This window comes from Bison bison, unplaced genomic scaffold (assembly GCF_000754665.1).
Source record: "Bison bison bison isolate TAMUID 2011002044 unplaced genomic scaffold, Bison_UMD1.0 scf7180017864376, whole genome shotgun sequence".
NCBI lineage: Eukaryota > Metazoa > Chordata > Mammalia > Artiodactyla > Bovidae > Bison > Bison bison.
The window spans coordinates 12,193,162-12,209,492 of record NW_011494948.1 but is presented as its reverse complement, the minus strand read 5'-3'; positions in this window follow the sequence as shown (position 1 = coordinate 12,209,492).

Genomic DNA, 16,331 nt, shown 5'->3' with positions numbered 1-16,331 from the left:
AGGTTTTTCCAGTAGTCATATATGGATGTGAGAGTTGGACTATAAAGAAAGCTGAGCACCAAAGAATTGATGCTTTTGAACTGTGGTATTGGAGAAGACTCTTGAGAGTCCCTTGGACTCAAGGAGACCCAACCCAACCATCCTAAAGGAAATCAGTCCTGAATATTCACTGGAAGGACTGATGCTGAAGCTGAAGCTCCAATACTTTGGCCACCTGATGCAAAGAACTGACTTATTTGAAAAAACCCTGATGCAAGATTGAAGGTGGGAGGAGAAGGGGACAACAGAGGATGAGATGGTTGGATGGCAGCACAAACTCAATGGACATGAGTTTGAGTAAGCTCTGGGAGTTGGTGTTGGACCAGGAGGCCTGGCGTACTGCAATCCATGGGGTCGCAATGAGTTGGACACTACTGAGCGACTGAACTGAATTCCACTTCAGGTAGAGTGCCTGAAGCATGCTCTTGTTCTATCAAAAGTTGTAGAATGAATAAATGAGTGAATGGGTAAACATACTGGTGCAGATAGCAACAAATGTACTGTTGAGCATCAGTAGCCGTAAGAAAAGCCTGAACTTCTAGCAATGCAGTGACTTGTGCAACAAAGCGTTCTGCCAAGGGCAGCTCTTTTGTTGGACAAATTGCCACATGGCTCAGTGCTTATAAAGAGTCCAATCAAAGAAGGTCCCTGTGTATCTGTCAAGGAATGACTCAAGTACATGAGGGATTGGGGAGAGAAGGCCTGAGTGCTCAAGAAGTTTCCAGGACTTCAGAGGAGACCATGCAGGAAGAACATGATGTGTCTACTTGGGCATCCTGTTAGCCAATCATGTGTGAGCCTACCAGAGTCCTGGGGAGAAGGGGTCATAATAAAAGGATGTCTCTTCCAATACTGTCATGATCTGCACACAGTTCTACTATCGTGTCTTTGATTTCCTAACAGAGAATTCCACAAAGCTGCTGGATTCATTTACTCACTCACTCAAACAAGAATTTACCAAAAGCCTACTGAGTACCAGGCATTGCTCTAGGTATAGAAATTACAAAAGTAAATAAAACAAAGTCCCCATCATTGTGGAGCTTAATTATAGTGTGGTGAGGCAGGAAAGAAAACTTAAAGATATAAAGTGCCAGTTAGTAACAAGAGCTATGAAGAAAACCAAGTATGGTAAAGGAGAAAATGAGGGAGATGTATCATATAGATTTGTAAGGGGAACAAAGATGAGCAGGGTAAGAGATAAACCCAGAAGGCAGTCATGGGACCAGATCACAGTAAGGCTGTACAAGCCACCAAATGACTTTGGATGTTACACTAAGTCAGATGGAAAGCCTACGGAAGCAAAGAATAATATGTTACAGAAGTGATAAAATGTAACATTCTTCCATACTAATGACATAGCTTTTCTCCACACTGATAATGACCAAAGAGAAAATAAAATGGAGAAAAAAGATTCTAGTTTCAATAATAACAAAAAATAATGAGACAGGACGAATTCCAATCAAAGATATATAAGATATTTCCGAGAAAATTATGAGATTCAATTGACGGGCACAAAAGAAGATTTGATGAAGTGGAGAGCAATACCTAGTTCAAGAATGGAAAGATGTCATATCATAAAGATGTCATTTCTACCCAAATTCATGTAAGCAATCCATGCAAGTCTAATCAAAAAATTGGACAAAAATTAATGAAATTCATGTGAAAGAATCAAGGTTTGAATACGGCTAAGACATCCTGAAGAATGAGGGAGGATGAGGAAGTGGAGTGGAGAGAAGGGAGGTTATTTCCAGGTAACAAAACTCACAACATCATAGCTTATTAAATCACAGTAAAGAGAACATGGCTGTATCTGTGCAGGAGCATTCAGAATGATCCATGCAGCAGAATGAAAAGCCCAGATGCAAGCCTATGCTTAAATGAGAACTTGGGTGTAAGACAGAAGGCATAGCAAACAGGAGAGAGATGACAGACTAGTATGTAAACTGTATCTGAATGAATTTTCCATGAGAAACAAATCAGATGTCTATATCACAGTAAACAAGATGTCTGTATCACAGTAAGCAAGCAAAAAGTCCAAATAGATTAAAGCCCTACAAGTCAAAAGAAAAACTTTCAGACTAAAAAATTTTTAGACTAAAATTTTAGAAAAATACGTCATAAGAATACTTTATCTGTCACCCTGTTTATTTAACCTATATTCTGAACACATCATGAAAAATGCTGGGCTGGATGAGTTACAAGCCGAAATTAAGATAAGCAGGAAAAAAATCAACAACCTCAAAAATGTGGATGACACCACTCTAAAAGCAAAAAGTGAAGAGGAACTAAAGAGCCTCTTGATGAGGGTGATAGAGGAGAGTGAAAGAGCTGGTTTAAAACTAAATATTAAAAAAAAAAAAAAACTAAGATCATGGCATTTGGTCCTATGACTTCATGGCAAATAGAAGGGGAAAAGGTAGAAGTAGTGACAGATTTCCTCTTCTTGGGCTATAAAATCACTGTGGATGGTGACTGCAGCCACAAAATCAGAAGAATTGTTTCTTTGCAGGAAAACTGACAAATCTAGACAGTGTGTTGAAAAGCCGACATTACTCACCTGACAAAGATCCATACAGTCAAGGCTGTGGTCTTCCCAGTGGTCACATAGGGTTGTAAGAGCTGGAGTGTAAAGAAGGCAGAGCACCAAAAAATTGATGCCTTCGAGCTATGGTGCTGGAGAAGACTCTTGAGAGTCCCTTGGATAACAAGGAGATCAAATCAATCTTAAGGGAAATCAACCTTGAATACTCATTGGAAGGACTGATGCTGAAGCTGAAGCTCCAGTATTTTGGTCACCTGATGTGAACAGCCAACTCATTGGAAAAGTCCCTGATTGGGAAAGATTGAGGAAGAAGGAGAAGGGGACATCAAAGGATGAGATGGCTGTGTGGCATCATCGATGCGATGGGCATGAACTTGGGCAAACTTGGGGAGATGGTGAGGGACAGGAAAGCCTGGTGTGCTGCAGTCCATGGGGTTCACAAAGAGTCAGACACAACTACGCGACTGAACAACAACAACATCATATCCAGTTCAGGAAGCTGTTCACAAACAGAACTTATGCTATGCTATGCTAAATCACTTCAGTCGTGTTCGACTCTGTCCCGTCCCTGAGATTCTCCAGGCAAGAACACTGGAGTGGGTTGCCTTACACATATTTAATAAGGGAAAAATAGTTTCATAAAAATTTTAAATATTGGAACAAAGAAAGTGAAGAACAGTTAAAAGATAAGCCATATATTAGAAGATATTTTCAACATATATAACAAGTAAAGTACTAGAATCCAGGTTACATTAAAAAATCCTATAAACTGCAATGATTTACTGTATAGCATAGGAAACTATATTCACTATCTTGTGATAAATTATAATGGAAAAGAATAGAAAAAAAGAGATATTTACATATATGTGTGTGTGTGTGTGTATAACTGAGTCACTTGCTATACACTTGAAATTAACGCAATATTGTAAATCAACTATACCTCAATTTAAAAAAAAAATCCTAAAAATCAATGAGAATAAACAACTCAATAGAAAATGAGCAACTGCTACAAGTCGTAAAACACAGGAAACAACAACAAAAAAAATAGAATATCTAGTAAACATGAAAAAAGTCATTCAATTCACAGATAATCAAGAAAAGGTATGCTAAATCCATGTCATGATACCATTTCAAATTTACCACTGTGGCAAAATAAAATGTCAAGTGCTGTGAGGACACAGGAAAAGTAACTCAGGTGCAGAGTTGGTAAAAATATAACCACTCTGGAGAAGAAGATGACAATATGCAGACAAATGTAAAATCTATATTTTTAAGAGTATGCAATTCCACTGCTATACATATACACCCTTAAAAGATTCTGGACAGATGATAAGGAGGCACAACAAAGATGGCTCTTGAAGCAGTGTCTGGAGTAGCAAAACCTATGAAGCAAAGGTGTGCTGCCTCTCTCGTTTTACCCTTCCAGACACACAGTCCACCCTCCACCACGATGATGTGACCTGGGAAGCTCATTTTTAGGGACTAGAGCAATGACCCCCTTGTCCTCTGTCTTCCACTTGAGATTATCCAATGGGAAGACCCAACAGGAAGCCAGAGGGAGGGAAGAGAATGCAGTCAAAGTGTTTCACCGCCTCTCTTTCAGAGGGATCATGGGGAGGTAGTCTCATTTCTGTGGAGGACACAGCTCACATCAGGCCTCTCAAGATAGTTCTCTCTGGGAACAACAGCCCTATGTCAGGCCTAGGGGTGGTAATAGGTGTGCTGTGTTTTTTTGTTTGTTTGTTTTCCTGTGGAATACTGTCCCTTCCCTTGTTTCATTCTGAAATCTGGCCCACATAGTCGTTAACAATCCCTTTATTAAGCTCCCCTCAATTACACTGCATGAGCATGCCATCTACTTTTGTTAGGATTCCAATGAATATCAACCTATATGTTTATCAATAGAGAAATGCATGAACTCTGACATTCACATAATGAAAATATTAAACAGCCACTAAATTCATGACTAGCTCTTCATGTATCGACATGAGATCACACAAAACTGTGGCATAAAATAGCTACAGACTATTTCATGCAGTACAATATATAAAATTTATATAAATGTTCAAAATTTAAAAATGCAACTATATTTATGTGGTCAAAAATATAAAAAAGAGAGAGAGAAGGAAACTCATAAAACTCACAGGGCCAGTTGTTTCCAGAGAAGAGAGAGAATTAGGAAAATCATCCAAAGAGGACCTCCCTGTTGCTGATAATGTTTAATTCTTTAATAAAATAAGAAAAAATATGATAATACAGTACACATTATTTCTAGGTGGTAAGTTCATGAGTATTTTTATAGTAGTATCTGTATGGTTTTTTCTGTATAATTTCTGAATTGTCTATTTAAAAAAAAAAAACCAAGAACATGAAGCATCATGGTAACAAGATGTAACAAAACTGGGGGAGAAGGCTGGTTTTCCATATTTTAGGGTCAAATGAAGAGTGGTTACATGCCAGCAGCATTCAGTAACTCACACCAGAGACCTGACAGGCACATGGCCATCTTTGCAAAGACAGTGATGCCACACACTGGCCAGAGTACTACTGTGGAAACACGCAAGACACACTAAGGCACGGGGTGCATCAGTCCTAGAGAAGAGAGAGAAGCAAGAAACTCAGATTTCCACTACTCCGCCAAAGAGGAACGACACAGAAAAATACCATTTTGTCCATACTGTTGACAACTAGGCTGCTACAGTTTGGAGTGACCAGGATTTCAAATAAATAAATAAAAGTCTTACACAGCTAGAATGTGTTGATTAATGAAAGGGGAAAACAAACCCTCCAGTCAACCAGCTTTCTCTTGAGGGCCCTGGGATGTTTTCTTGTTGAATTATGAACACAAAACCTTCACTCTCCTCCAAAGTTCTGCTCAATAGTAGAATAACCTAATTAGTTTTTCCTTGACCAACTGACTTCTCAGTACCTTCTGGGCAAACTGTTATGGCAAGAACCCTGCATCCACTCATTCAGCTCTTTTGCATTCAGCTCGGCTCCAACTGGCTGACTCTTTTGATGGTAGACCACCTTTCTCACTTCTACACCACCCCTCTAAGCTCCAAACGGTCCTGCTGGGAAAGTAGTCATAATTTAGTTTCTCATTCAACCCTCTTGCACACGATGTTAAGGTTCCATAAAGGAATACATGTAAACGTATTTTTAGACACAAGTTTGTATTCAGGACCCACAATTACTTAACACCATACCTTTACTGTAGACCTAAGGTGGTTAGATACTAAGATGGCAGTGATTTGCAGTGAGATAAGAGTTTGGAATCATATAGATGTTTTTAGCTAGTCATGTGATTTTTGATAAGCAGCTTCAACTACCTGAGCCTCGGTTTCCTCCCGGGTAAAGTGGGGGTAATAACACCAATCTTGTGAAGAAGATTACATTATAGTCATGGTTTACGTAACTACCCCTGCATCCAGCCAACTTTAGCATTTGTTCTAGGGTTTGATGTTACTGTTTTATTTTTTTAAATACTTTTATTAACATTTGCATTCAACTAAATCAGTATGAATTAACTAGTTTCTTCTAATATTGCCATAAACCACTCTATACCTTCAGTTTCCACCATGGTCTTATCTATTAGAAGGTGAGACACGTGTGTATGTGGTCAAGAGTTTTCACTGTAACATAGGGTCAAATCTAGAGACAACCAGTATTCAACTGGCACTGTTTTCCAGATACTTTCCCATGTTGAAACAACTGACATTCCATTTACAAGGACAGTACACACTGCACTCCACAAATTAAAGGATACTCTAATACCAATAGCTTGAGATAGTTACTTCTGGTATCAAACGGTGGTGGGAACACTCTAAGCTTCTAATTTCAGCCAACAACTTGATATACCAGTCAGTGACTGTGGTCCAGGCCTTTGCTTGCGAAAGGCACAAAGCTGCTAATTCACCAGTCATCTGGGGAGATGAAAAATGGGAAAATCAGGTATTTGTGAAATGTGTGTAGGAAATAAAGAAGGGGCCATCCGGCTGGAGAGTATACAGCATGTAGTTTGAACACTCTCATTACAATGGTTTCATCGTTTATTGTAAGGGAAGGCTGCAACTTTTTTTTGGTAATGCTTTGTAATATTTTAATGAATGCTTCTGACAGGAACAAGCTCAAAAAAAAGTAAAAATGCATGTTTAGTGAAAAACGAAGTACAGAATATCCATTTCAAAAGAAAACTGAGGATGAACATGTAACTTGAACAGGATGTTTGTCAACATTTACCACCCACAATGGGAGCCATGATGACTCACTGACCACATGAACATCAGAAAATATCAATCTGCCCAAAAACCATCGACTTCTATTTCAAAAATTGGTATTTTCAGAAGATGGTGCCTGAAGATGATGGTATAGCATATGCAGCTGCAGAAGGTGTGTTTATGGATTACTCTGTGATGCATGACTTTTCATTTAAGTAAACTAGTTGTTCCTCTAATTCCACTTATTTCAATTCTAAGTTTTCTTGTGCAAAAAGAATGGATCAATACTATTAACTGAATTCTTGGCTAATTAGCATAGATTTGCAAACAATTAAATGGTTACTGTCTACAGACACTTCAAAGAGAAGTTAGTGGAGTGAATGTCAACAGTCATTTCATTCCTCACACACTTCCTGTGTAAGAGCAAAGCTTTGCGAAGTTTATTGTCTTAACTGAAACAGCTGACAATAGAGTTTGCTATTGCAAATTCAGTTAAAAAGTTCATCGCTGAAGGTAAAAGTACTTGCTTTTGTGATATAAGTATGAACACAAATTTGGATAATACAGCATCCTGGTAAAAAACAATGTTCTTACAAAATTAAGAAATGTATAAGGCAGAAATATACTTGAAATAATTTGAAAATGCTCCCATACCATGATAGTCAACCAATCAAAATAAATGGGATCGACACATACACTATGGATACTATGATAACAAATGAGAACCGACTGTAGAGCACAGGGAACTCTACTCCACGCTCTGTGGTGACCTAAAGGGAAGGAATTCCAAAAAGAAGGGATACATGTATACGTATAGCTGATTCATTTTGCTGTACTTCAGAAACTCACACATTCTAAAGCAACAATATTCCAATGAAAATTTTCAAAACTACAGCTTACAAAATGATCATGTATATGTTATTATGATCAAAACCTTATAATTTTTGTTATTTGACTTACTTTAAGTGTATATATAAATACATATATATTTACAGATATACATGTACATTCATATCACATATACATATGTAGATAGCTTCACAGGTTTTGATTTATAGTTGTTTCATGTAACTAAATATAAATTATATAAATAACTATATGCACAGTTAAATAGTAAGAGACTATGGCACCCCACTCCAGTACTCTTGCCTGGAAAATCCCATGGACGGAGAAGCCTGGTAGGCTGCAGCCCATGGGGTCTCTAGGAGTCGGACACGACTGAGCGACTTCCCTTTCACTTTTCACTTTGATGCGTTGGAGAAGGAAATGGCAACCCACTCCAGTGTTCTTGCCTGGAGAATCCCAGGGACAGGGGAGCCTGGTGGGCTTCCATCTCTGGGGTCACACAGAGTCGGACACGACTGAAGTGACACAGCAGCAGCATAAATATATTATTTTATACACACACATGGACCAGCAGCCAGAAACAAAGTTTTGATGGCAAAGTTGATGTTCCTTACTCATGTAATATGTGTTTCCTCTCTTTGTTCTCAACCATCAACAGGATTTTAGAAAATTTGTAGAACTATTTCACAAATAATCTCCAGTATCCTACAGCAGTGTTGATCTATTTTTAATAAATAAATCCTTTAGATTTTATTGCATTCTGTTCAAAATTCATTAGAAATATTTGTATGAAGCAATCAAAGTGCGAATCAGTGAAATGGCACAACACTGAAGTTTTTGAAGCTTTTAGCATATTTCAGTTTAAAAACTCAAAGCTCTCAAACAGGAAGACATTAAAATTAATCCCTACAAAAGGGAGCAACTGAAATAATCAAATAATGAGAGCACCTCAAATAGCATGCACAATTTAAATTCTCTAACTGTACTTTGCATTAGATCCACTAGTAGGAAAAACTTTTGATGGAATTCCAGAATTCCTATCTTTGCAAATTATAAAACATTAAATAGAATGGAAAAAGTTTCAAAGACCTCAAATTTCACATTGGAATTTAGCAAAATATTAAATAGGATCATAAATAGAGGCAAGTTATTTGATGAATTTTATCCTGTAAAAATAGTTTTCAAAAAATACTAAAAGGAGACCCAAAGATGGCAAACTTCTTGAGGCTAAAATAATTATATATTTAATTATGGGAAAATATGGATATGAGGAGATTTTCTATTTGTCAAAACATTTTCTGACTTACCAGGTACCCAAGTACCAACTGACAAGATACTTTTTATATCAAAAATATTACAGTCTACAGAGAAGAGATGTCTGAAAAAGAATGTAGTTTCAAAAAATGTAATCATAAAATATAAACTGAAAGAAGTTTGTAGGCAATTATTTATGTACATAAAACCATACCTTAAAGTATAACCTTTAAAAAATACTAGAGATACATTATTATAAATAGAAATGCTGAGGTAACTAACTTATGTACGTATTTTCCAAGAATAATTTTTCTGTCTTTGTTGCTTTTAATATTCAGATAATCAATATAAATAAATTCCATATTTAATATGCAATGTTTTCTTAGAATTTTAGGAAAATTTAAAATAATACTACATATATATACTAAAGGGCTTCCAAGGTGGTGCTGGTGGTAAAGAACCTGTCTGCCAATACAGGAAACATAAGCAATGCAGGTTTGATCCCTGGATTGAGTAGATCCCCTAGAGGAGGGCATGGAAACATGGAAACCCACTCCAGTATTGTATGCAGAATCCCATGGACAGAGGAGCCAAACCAAACTACTGATTAATGCTTTTTAGAAAAGTCTATCATTTTCATTTTTACTGTCCATTTTCACTCACAAAAGCTCACCTCTTTGAACATTAAATTTTATGACCACTCTGGTAATAATTTATGTGAAAAGCCTAACAGAATACCTCTCTCAATAAACGGTAGCCATTATTAACTGGACCACATCAATCTGGCTGCCAGCAAAGCAGATTTAAATATGCAGTTTATAAAGGAACAATGCTACTTCATTCATTCTCCTTGTTCGTGTTCACACTATGAGCTTATTTATCAAGACAAAGAATTATCAACACACAGCTCATTTGTGGCAAATTTTCTAAAGGGTGACAATAATGTTTTATGCAAAATAATACAGAGTCCATATTTATGGAACATGATGATACTCACTAGGGAATGATTTGAGGAGCTTTCACAGTATTTTCTCATTTCTAAAATGGTTCAAATTCAGAATTCATAAGCTATTCTTAACCCATGTGAAAAAAAGGCAAAGTGATCATGTCTACCCCAGAGGAAACAACAAAATAATTTATACAGGAATCCTGCCACTACCTGCTCATCAGATTCAGGGAAAGTTTATGTAGGAAGTAAAAAAATACATATATAAAATATATACATTTGAATTTATATTTACATATAAATATACATAATATATGTTTATATCATAAGTATATATATCTGCATTAATGATGATGATATAAGAATGGTTTTCACCCCATCTCAAAATCAACAGCAGTACCTCTGAGCAACTCAAAATCCAAGAACAACATGGCAATCTAGGTCAAGTCCAGGTATAATATGTTAAACTCTAAGGAATAACCCATTATAATCTACTCTTAATGAATATCATTCTTGTAGACTCTCATATAAGTAAAACCCATTGTAGTAAGTAACGAAGATCGACATTCAGATTGTATGTTCTGGTAGTAAGAATACTGAAATACTTCCATGGCAGTTGATAAAAAGAAAACATCTATTTACTGAGACTATAAGTTACTTAGTCATGTCACCACATGGCTCCCTGGGAGCAGGGACTAGAGCTCAGAGTGCTGCCAGCACACATATGAGTTGCTTCCAGTGGCTCCTGAAATGCCCTGGTGGGGGCAGCATGAGGGAATGCATGGTTCTGTGAGTGGGAGGGGCTGCAATGGGCAGGTCACCAGGCCATGTGGGAAGGACTGGTTTTCAGGTGATCATCACCCAGTGATGCACCAGTGCCAAGAGCCTAACTGACCATCGATTTAATGGAGAACCTGTAAGAGTCTGACCCAGTCTGCATCACATCACAACTCAGACTAAGATATTCTTTATCAGAAGGGTTGCATCCATAATTTCTAACCATCAACTAATAACTTGGAAATGATTATAAGAACCTGATGAGTAATTTGAGCTGTACTATTTCATAGACAATTTTATGATGTGTATTTATACTTTATCTACAGAATACAGGCAATATTCTTAAGTGTAAAACTGAGTGCCATTAAGTACATTCACAATTTTTGGCAACCATCATCACTATTCATTTCCAGAACTTTTTCATCACTCCAAACAGAAACTCAGTACCCATTTACTCTCCCTTCCCCTAGCCCTTTATTGACCTCTGTTCTACTTTCTGTCTCCAGGAATTTGCCTATTATACACTGTGTATAGGTGGGTAGAACCATACAATATTTTTAAATAAATAAACATTCACATATTAATATACTAGTTGTTAAGTTTTAATATCACACCCCTGACACCATATTCAAAGCTTGGGATCTTTGAAAAATAAGGTTAGACATATGTTGGACACGGCATACAAAATATTCTCCCCATTGATGGTATACCTTTTTAAGGCTGTATCAACTAAGAAAATTTATAGCTTCTATGCTGAAATCATATAAAAAATGGTCTTCTCAAATTGGGAATAAGTCACAAGTATTCAAAAACTAGATTAATAGTTGAAGTCTTTTTAACAATGCTAATAACAACATCAGTTGTTTTGGTTAGCAACCAAACCATAAATTTCTGTAACTACAAATTAAAAATTACAGACCTTCAGAGTTTCCACTTTGCCCAATGAGACAAAGAGAGGATTGGGAAGATTTCCAAGAGACAACAGCTGGGAAATCACCTGCCCAAAATGTTTACACCAGAAAAAACATGCTTGACTTCTCTTTTTTATGATATAGACAAAAACATGGTTAGCCAAAAAACTGCAACTTCAAAATGGCATAGAGAAACAAAATTATTATCTCTTCAAACTGTCTGAAGTTGAGGCCAAAAATAACAACTCTTATTAAGAAAAAAAAAAAAAAAGAGGCAAAATCTGGAACCATGGAATAGATGTTAGTGGAACAATTAATCAAGAAAATGTGAGAATAACTAAGAGGGAAAAAAAGTAATAAAAGCATAAGCAGGACTGTCCTTAAGAACTTTAAGTGTATATAAAAAGTAGCAGTGCTCAGATCATGGACACCTGAGGATATTACCTGTTGCTATTTCTAAGGCAAACTCTGTCTTTGTATAACCATCTTGCATTTCCAAATGTCTACTTGACAGCATCTCTTGGCTGCCAGCCAGTCAATTTCAACTCAACAAGGAAACAACTAAACTCTTTATCTGCTGCTGCTGCTGCTAAGTCGCTTCAGTCGTGTCCGACTCTGTGCGACCCCATAGACGGCAGCCCACCAGGCCCCGCCATCCCTGGGATTCTCCAGGCAAGAACACTGGAGTGGGTTGCCATTTCCTCCTCCAATGCATGAAAGTGAAAAGTGAAAGTGAAGTCGCTGAGTCATGTCCGACTCTTATTGACCCCATACTTTTCTTCCTGTATTCCTATTTCAGTAAATTGCACTGATATGCACATGAGAAGGCAATGGCACCCCACTCCAGTACTCTTGCCTGGAAAATCCCATGGATGGAGAAGCCTGGTAGGCTGCAGTCCATGGGGTCGCACAGAATCGGACACGACTGAAGTGACTTAGCAGCAGTACACAAGTTATGAATTTCTTAGAGCCCTCTCCATCTCTCATGCAGATCCTAGGAATACTTATACCAATACTCATCTTCCCATTTGAAGTTTTTTCTCTCCTTAAATCCATCCTCTACAAGGGTATAAGGGTTACAGTCTTAAACACAAAAGATCATTTCATTATGCTAAATACACCCACACAAACATGAAACAACTCTAAAAACTCTGGGCTAACATTAAACTTCAAACAAGGTTTGCATTTTTCACAAATCTAGTCTAACCTACCACCCTGTCTTACGTCCTATTACGGGTCCTACCATACTCTACATTTTAACTAGACTTATTGTGTTCTTCTTCCTCTCACCCCAACACACCCTTCTTCATGTTTCTACACGTCTGCAATGCCATCTTACATCAATATCCTGGTTCTCCCCATTCCTCCACTCAGCCAAGAAGATTCAAGTAAGTCCAGTGTCACTTTCTTGGTGACACCCTCCCTTACTTGATCTGACTCTTGCTCTCTCCTCCATGTGCCCACAGGACTCTTAAAATACTCATCACCGTAGATACAGTCTACTGTAATATAACTTATACATGTCTATCTACTTCTGATTATTACTTTCCAAGGGTGGGGTAACATATTAATCATATTTTTATCCCCAGCGCTTAACACAGTATAAGAATATGGTACAAGTTCAACATACATAAGTAAATGAACGAATGATGTAGAACATCACATACCAGCTGAAAAAATAGAAATCCCAGCAACAGTCATTATGATCTTAGAATCATTCTTTCATTAAATAAGCTAAAGTTTCCCTTGAGGCAGAATTTTATATATCAACAGTCATGCATCATTCTTACCAGCCAAGTATACACTATTTTAAAAGAGAATCTTAAAAGATTTTTGAATAAGATAAAAAGATACTGATCAGGTTAAAAAAAAAAAAAAAAGTCAGTATTTTAGACGTTAGAGATGGCATGGAACATTATTCATGATTAAGGAAAGAAATGAAAGTGACCCCAAAGGAGATGTGTTTGATTAAAACCAAACAAACAAACAAACAAAAAGAAACCCACTGTGAACCTGAGAGGGTAACAGGCATGACGGCCAGAGTTCCCAAGCGGCAGGAGGAAATAAACGGCAAGTGGCAGATGTTTTTTTCCTTCTGTACACAAAATTAAAAGAGGCTTCTTTTAATTCTTTGATGGCAACACCTGGTTCTGCTTTGAGCTGACCAATGCGGTTTTTTTTATGTTAATGAAACTATTTATTTGCTTTGCAATTTGCCTTTCTTCAAAATGGTTCTGCCTAAGACTTATTTCTTTTCTCAAACTCTGGGCTGATAATAGCTCAACAAACCAGTATTCCTGTCAACTGTTTTGTGGCCGGGGGATGACACACCTCATGCCTTCCTATATCAAACGTGCATACTGTGGGAGCAGGGCCTGGTGAAACACTTTCAGCCTTGAGGTGTCTCTCTTATTTGATTAATAGTTTTCTAATAGACATAAAACGGCTTGCTATACACTTAGCAAGGGGGCACTCTTTCTGTCCCCTTCTGATGTCTATTTCAGAAGCTTTCCCTATCTCTATTATACTTGAATAAAACTTTGCTATACAAAAAGCTCCAAATAGTCAAGCCTCGTCTCTGACCATGGATCAAAATCATCTCCTCTAGAGGTCATGAATCCCAGAGTAACACACAGCTTGCAGCAGGAACCTTTCAAAACCAACTAAAAACTGTAAGAGTTAAAAAGTCTTATGAAGGAAGGCTCTGCAAGGTAAAGTAATATCACATATATGCTAAAAGAAATAGTTCAAAATGACCAAGTAATAAAAATGGTTTGAAACTGAAGAATTTTCTAGAAATTGAAAGAAAGTAGGGCAGTCCTCATGAAATCAGATGACTAAACTATACAAAAGTTACCAGACTCTACAAATGGAGCCTAAGAGTGGGAACTGATTGATACTTTTAATATGAATTTAATATGGGGACACCATAAGCAGAAGGAAGAATATTTTCCCTGCTAACAGGGAGGGAGGCACTAGGTAGAGAAGTGTTTAATGATTAGCCCCCAAGAAAGGGGGGAGGGGATCTTCTCCACTCCACGTCTAGGTTAACATGGTGGCAAGATACCCTGCCAGAAATATCAGGGGACAGCAATGGACCTGCTTTGGATTACTAGTTTCATCAGTTCAGTTCAGTAGCTCAGTTGAGTCCGATTCTTTGCGACCCCATGGACTGCAGCACACTAGGCCTCCCTGTCCATCACCAACTCCCAGAGTTTACCCAAACTCATGTCCATTGAGTCGGTGATGCCATCCAACCATCTCATCCTCTGTCATCCGCTTCTTCCCCTGCCTTCAATCTTTCCCAGCATCAGGATCTTTTCAACTGAGTCAGTTCTTCGCATCAGGTGGCCAAAGTATGGAGTTTCAGCTTCAACATCAGTCCTTCCAAAGAACATTCAGAACTGATCGCCTTTAGGATGGACTGGTTGGATCTCCTTGCTGTCCAAAGGACTCTCAAGCGCCTTCTCCAACACCAAAGTTCAAAAGCATCAATTCTTTGGTGCTCAGCTTTCTTTATAACCAACTCTCACATCCATACATGACTACTGGAAAAACCATAGCTTTGACTAGATGGACCTTTGTTGGCAAAGTAATGTCTCTGCTTTCTAATATGCTGTCTAGGTTGGTTATAACTTTTCTTCCAAGAAGTAAGCATCTTTTAATTTCATGGCTGCAGTCATCATCTGCAGTGATTTTGGAGCCCAGAAAAATAAAGTATGCCACTGTTTCCCCATCTATTTGCCATGAAGTGATGGGGCTGGATGCTGTGATCTTCGTTTTCTGAATGTTGAACTCTAAGCCAACTTTTTCACTCTCCTCTTTCACTTTCATCACGAGGCTTTCTAGTTCCTCTTCACTTTCAGCCATAAGGGTGGTGTTATCTGCATATCTGAGGTTACTGATATTTCTCCTGGCAACCTTGATTCCAGCTTGTGCTTAATTGAGTCCATCTTGTGCTTCACTGAGCCCAGCATTTCTCATGAGGTACTCTGCATGTAAGTTACATAAGCAGGGTGACAATATACAGTCTTGACGGACTCCTTTCCCTATTTGGAACCTGTCTGTTGTCCCATGTCCAGTTCTAACTCTTGCTTATTGACCTACACACAGATTTCTCAAGAGGCAGGTCAGGTGGTCTGGAATTCCCATCTCTTTCACAATTTTCCACAGTTTATTGTGATCCACACAGTCAAAGGCTTTGGCATAGTCAATTAAGTAGAAGTAGATGTTTTTCTGGAACTCTCTTGCTTTTTCGATGATCCAGCAGATGTTGGCAATTTGATCTCTGGTTCCTCTGCCTTTTCAAAATCCAGCTTGAACAACTGGAAGTTCACAATTCACGTATTGCTGAAGCCTGGCTTGGAGAATTTTGAGCATTACTTTGCTAGCGTGTGAGATGAGTACAATTGTGCGGTAGTTTGAGCATTCTTTGGCATTGCCTTTTTTGGGGACTGGAATGAAAATTGACCTTTTCCAGTCCTGTGGCCACTGCTGAGTTTTCCAAATTTGCTGCCATATTGAGTGCAGCACTTTCACAGCATCACCTTTTAGGATTCAAAATAGCTCAACTGGAATTCCATCACCTCCACTAGCTTTGTTCGTAGTGATGCTTTCTAAGGCCCACTTGACTTCACATTCCAGGATGTCTGGTCTAGGGGAGTGATCACACCATCGTGATTACTGGGTCATGAAGATCATTTTTGTACAGTTCTTCTGTGTATTCTTGCCACCTCTTCTGAATATCTTCTGCTTCTGTTAGGTCCATACCATTTCTGTCCTTTATTGAGCCCATC